This window comes from Aptenodytes forsteri, unplaced genomic scaffold, assembly GCF_000699145.1.
Source record: "Aptenodytes forsteri isolate BGI_AS27 unplaced genomic scaffold, ASM69914v1 Scaffold227, whole genome shotgun sequence".
Lineage (NCBI taxonomy): Eukaryota > Metazoa > Chordata > Aves > Sphenisciformes > Spheniscidae > Aptenodytes > Aptenodytes forsteri.
This window is the reverse complement of record NW_008795365.1, coordinates 2,043,974-2,049,973: the sequence shown is the minus strand read 5'-3', so window position 1 is coordinate 2,049,973 and position 6,000 is coordinate 2,043,974. Positions and strand designations below refer to the sequence as shown.

Sequence of the window (6,000 nt, the reverse complement as noted above, 5' to 3'; positions counted from 1 at the left end):
GGGGGGGAGTGAGCGAGCGGCTGCGTGGTGCTTAGTTGCCAACTGAGGTTAAACCACGACAAGGAACTTAATGTTTAGTCTATTATCTAAGATTATTCAATGCCCAGAAATATTTTTTTTTGTAAATTCTAAAATACTTGGAGTTATACCACATGTTCAGAAAAAAAGCCACACAGTCAAAGCTGAATCAAGCCAATATTTTTCTTTCATGGAAAGGTCATTAACTCAATTATGTGTCCAGTCTATAATTACAGAGAAGAATCATGCATAATTTCTCTCTCACACACACACACACAGGGGAAAAAAAGGAAGGAATTTCACATGGTTACAAGGTCTGTGTATGCGCTAAATTCCTTGTCAGGATCATCACCGCTTTAAATAAGTGTGCTCTATAGACCTGTGCCGAACAGGACTGGAACGCGGCATTTAACATGGCTGGCCTGCCCTGGCACTTCTGCAGGCAGAGCCTGCTATGCTAAACACAGTTGAAGAAAAAATGCAAGCACATACAGCAAAGTAATTGTAATTTTCAAGTCTTATGAGAAAAACAAAGTAATACTAATGGCTAAACAAAGAGGTTTTTTAATCAGAAAATGGTACATTCTAGTGCAGAATTGAACACAACATGCTAGGAAGCAAAATTAAGCTCAAAGTTATAAGGATTTTCTCCTGGATAAGTGGAGTGTTTCCCTGTTTTGCAAACAGACATGCAACTTCGTAAGTTGTCATTTATTTTGTAAAATATGCACTAGGATATACATAAACATATCTAAGTTAATGTGATTAGAACCTTATTTACACAGATTTATAAATGTCTGCAAAGTCCTGGCATAACACTTAATAGAAAAAGCCTATTAAGACATAACATATATATTTCTGCCCTTAATATATTTTAAAGGTGCTTTTTTTTTTGTGGAACTTGATGTTGAGACTTAAATACACCCAATAAACCTGGCAATTTGATGGATTTAGAAAAATTGACCCACTAAATTAGAGAATTTACTTCCTTTGTAAAGAAAGGATCAATACGTGTAATTGCTTCAGGAAGTGTATTTCATAGCAAATGACTGGTGTAAAATTGGTCTTCCGTACAGCAAGTGCAACTGCATGCCACTTAAGAAGTAAAAAAAAAAAAAAAATCTGACTGCCCCACTGGCTTTGTCTACAGTGGGTGTAGTATGTAGCTACGTCAGAAGCTCAGTAGATCAGATCTGAAACCCAGTCTTGACATGGGTCAATGGATCAGTGGTCTCCCAGATAGCCCCTCAGGGCCAGCTATGGCATGAGCAGATTTCCAAATGGCTGAGTGCAATAGGGAGGTCATCAGATTGCGGACAAGGTCAGTCCGAAGTAGCCAGGGCAAAGACAGGAAAGATCAAGCAGGAATTAAGCTATTATCACCTCCATCCTTGTGTGAAACACTGCTTGGCTTTGAATGGTACATCTTTTTGTTTACAGTCACCTTAATTAACTAGGCAGGGTTAAAACATGCTTCTGTACCAAATGCTTGACAAGTACTTGATAAAAAGAGATCTGAAACTATTTAATTGGATAAGTGAAAGAACAAGAATGTAGCAAGGATAAACGTTTGTAAAAAAGAAAGTACTCTAACACTGAAGTTTCTGTAGTTTTTATCATCACAGACAGAAACTAACAAAGAAAAAGCAGAGACACTGGACTATTAATTCCATAGAAGTATGCACCACAAATATGCAACCATACCATGATTCTGAATACTTAAAACATAAGCTCATTACATATGTTACTAATGTTTTTATTTTTTTTATATATATATATATCTGTATAGCTATTCATTAGTTTCTTTCAAGATCAGAAAACATTTGGCTTTCTAAAACACACATTGTTTTCATTAGATTACACAGAAACAATATGCTGCCTTAAAACTTAAAAATTATCAGTAACTTCTGTTAAGTTTGACTATTAGAAACTTATCATAAAACATTATTTCATTAGTCCAGAAATGAGTTTTCAGAAAGTTTTTCACTGTCACCATAATGATACATTTTTACAAAAGAAGCTTCTTTATTATCTGATTTTCTTATCTTGACCATGCACTAGCATTTACACATGGGAAAAGGGAGTGCAAACAGATACATTGGGCCATTCTAATTGAGCAGCATTTAGCGCCAGTTTTCAATGGCTTTATTCGGGTGAAAATGACAACATTAGTTAATGGCCAACAGTTTCTCCTAAAACCAGTGAATAAACCTGATAATAAAATACTTAATTTTTATCAAGTTTACGAATATTCTTCATGTATTTGGTAACTGCAGTCTTTAACAGTCCTTCTCAACTCTATTTGTGGGGTCTTCTCCTTTTTTCTTAAAAATCTTCTTAGAATATTCATATCACATGCATAGATTGACACTAAGTCAGCAGATGCTGACTCGTGTGCAACTCCATTAATAATGGAACTTTTTGGACACCTGAGAATGTTAAAAAGATTAATTAATGCACTTTTTGCTTGTTTTTGGGGGGGGAGGGAGGAAGGAGTTACTTGTGGTTTCACACAAATACCACATAAAGATGCAGGACCAGCCACGAGGGGCCAGACTGAAGGACCATTTAGTATCTCACCTGGAACAGTGACAAGGACTGGAAGACTAACACAGGGCAAATACAGTCTTTCCACGGATATTCTGTCAGCTTCTTACAGTTAAATGGTTTTGAACTAATCTGTGCTTCTGATTTTTAAAATCATTAATCACGGGTTCCACACTGTAGTTTCATCTACAAAGGTTTTTCCTTTGGCTATTCTAAAACTGCTTCCTAACAGTTCCAGTGGATGGTTCTAGTACCCATATTGTGAAAAACTGTAAATATTAATTCTTTATTCACTCTTCTATATGCCCTTCTGGATACTATAGACCTATATCATCTCATTCTTCCTCAGTGGTCTCTTTTTGCAAGTGAAAGGATTCTAGTCAATTTAGAATCGTTCCCTCTGGAGGTCTTCCCTTCTGTCTAACCATTTTGGTTGCCTTCATACTTTTTCTAATTCTACTGAATCCCTTCTGAAATTTTGTGCACTCAGCACATGTACAGAAATAGTAAAATTGTCCCACATTTCTTTTGTTTATATGATTTCACGGAAAAATGAAAACATCTGTATGATTTGTTGAAGCTCCTGCTTTAGCACAATTGTGTTGAAAATCAGTTTCAGAAATTCCTCTGTTGGAATTCACCAGTTCTATAGTGTAGAGACAGACATCCTTACGATAAACAATACTTTATTCCTTTTGCCATGTTTTTGATTTCATTACAACTGATGAAGGAGCTCACGGTGAATATCAACATGAATCTAACACACAGTATTCATAGTGGTATATTATTATTTTTTTAAATAAAGATAGAATTTGCCATATCAGGATTCTTATTACAATGTTTATAAAATTCTGCATATAACTAAATTACAATTTTTCTCTAACAAAAATTGCCCTCTACCACATTGAAAAAAATTATTCCTAAGGAACCTTCACTAAAAAGATTTTTTTACAAACAAGTGATATCAGCAGAATGTCAGTTTAATGTCAGTAATTTATTTTCATGTTTGCCACCATGCATAAAAAATCTATACAAGATACTTTGTTTCTTTAATGTAATTAAATGTTATTTTATTCTTTTGTTTAGAAAATAATAGATGCATTTTGAAGCACAGTTATATGATCTGCAAAGGTGTCTAGAAACAGTGACACAGATTCCCTAATCAAATTAAAACATTTATAAGATTCCAGATTTTCAAACTAAATTATTTGACAATCACATTAAGCAATATTAAGCCTATATATAACCTGTCAAACAAAATAATAAAAATGCATATTAGAAGTCTAGGTTTTTATTCATATTGCCACATTTTATTTTCTGTTAGGGCACTTAAATGGCATTCAAAAAATATATACTAATATATTAAAATAATTCAAATTTCATTTTTTCATCACACTTCAATGAAATAATTTTCATGACTGTGGGAAAGTATAATTTCTAAGTACCCATGAGTTTCCCTCCATCTGCTATATGTGTGTTATTTCTTGCAGAACTAAGAAATTGCCTCAAGACATTGCCTGAAATTCTCCCAACTTGTAAGAAAAATACTTCAGCAGGTTTCCATTAAAATTCTGAATTGGATTAATGAAGAAATTAATTTTGTCAGTGTCTAATCATCCTGTTAAAGTTCTAAGAGATTATATTTCAAATATTTCCTAGTTTAAGAAAAATATTAAAATCTTCAGTAATTTACAATTAAGCAAAGAAAATTATAGAAAATCAGATGTTTATTTAGTAGATTAATGAAATATATGATAATCACAATTAGTAGTTGATTCATTATTGATCAATAAGTAGATTTTATTAAGTCAATACTTTATTGCATTAAAAAGTGCATCTTTAAGGCACTTTAAGTCCTGTTAGTCGATACATGGATTATATATACACAAAATTATTTTACTTTTTATTGAGGATATATGTAAAAGTATGCAATGGTATTTATTGACCATATTATACACTATGTAATATGTAGTTCAGGTTAATTTGACAGAGAAAGAGGAAAAAAGTTGTATATATAACTACATTCCTCCATTTTTTTAAATTAACTGGGGGTGAAAAGGACTATATTGAATCATAAAAAGGTCTAGATGAAACCTTGAAAGGTCACCTTGTCTACCTTTCCATTCACAGACAATTATAATCAGGTATTCTAGAAAGATGTTTCTCTGCCTGGTTCTTTTAAAATTTTCTATGATGGGGATCCTATGAATTTCTAGTGTTCATCTGTTCACACCACTAGAAGGTCTTCCTAACATCTAGTCAGCTTTTGCTGCAGCTGGAGCCCATTTCTTGTCCTATTCAGGCTGAATACAAGCAGCAGTTGCCCCTTTTTACACGTATCAATGTGTAGGAGCAGCTTTTACCTCAGGGACAGTGAGATCCATTCCCACCAGCACTTTCTGACCACTATTCCCCTCCTGCACCAAGGACGGACAGCACGCACACCAGCACCAAGGCTGGCACAGTGGCACACTGGAACAGGAAGTATGCAGCAGAATTCATCTCAATATAAGAAAGAAATTCTTTACAGTGAGAATTATTGTTCACTGGAACAACCTCCCCAGGGACGTGGTAGAGTCCCCATCACTGGAGGTTTTCAAGATGGGATTGGACAAAGCGCTAGATAATCTCATCTAGGCTCCCTTTCCCACGAAAAGTTGGACCAGATGATCTTTCAAGGTCCCTTCAGCCTGGGCTGTTCTATGATTCCATGAAATGAAGTGCACTGTGCCTGCCAGCCAAAAGCCCCAGCAGGGTAACAGCATTACAACTGCCACTGCCAAAGCACTTTATGTTTCTGTCCTTGCTACTCTTTTCTCCAAAGCAAACAACCTAAACCCTTCAACTTTATATCACTGGCCTCATTTTCTAGACCTCTGGTCATTCTCCTTTGGACTTTAGCAAATTTGTCCATAACTTACCTGAAGTTTATTATTTCAACAGCTACACAAAAAGTTTGGAGCAGATATTAAAAGTATTTGTTTCATTTTCAATACAGTTATGGCTGGGTATAAAAGAAGTAGACCACAGATATTAGATAGAACTTTCTGATCCATACACCCAGATGGTTGTATTTTTAACTACTGCAATTCCCACAGATTACCACACGGATCTGGCTGAATTTAGAATTATTATTTTTTTACTCAGAGAAGTATTTTCCTGCTATGGATCTTGGCACAATTTTACAGAAAAACAAATCTTTCATGAAAACCAAAGATCTGCATCCTAAATATATTAAAAGTTTTGCTACACCAGACATACAGTTTATGGTTAAAAATCTGAACTACTCTGTACCTGCTTCTGAATTTTGCTAGTCATTGCTCTTGGACATCTTTGACCTTGCTACGAATATGACATGAAAATTCTCCTATACAAAGGTAATGTTGCCAGTTTGGCAGCAACTTTATTCCTTGTAACTTTTGAAACTCCCATCTA

The 6,000-nt window shown here is 34.6% G+C and overlaps 1 protein-coding gene across 1 annotated transcript in view; it reads right to left on the bottom strand.

Moving 5' to 3' along the window:
• The window catches only part of LRBA (LPS responsive beige-like anchor protein), a 423,640-nt gene that overhangs the window by 99,778 nt on the left and 317,862 nt on the right, over positions 1 to 6,000 (bottom strand). The gene's annotated exons all lie outside the window — the stretch shown is intronic.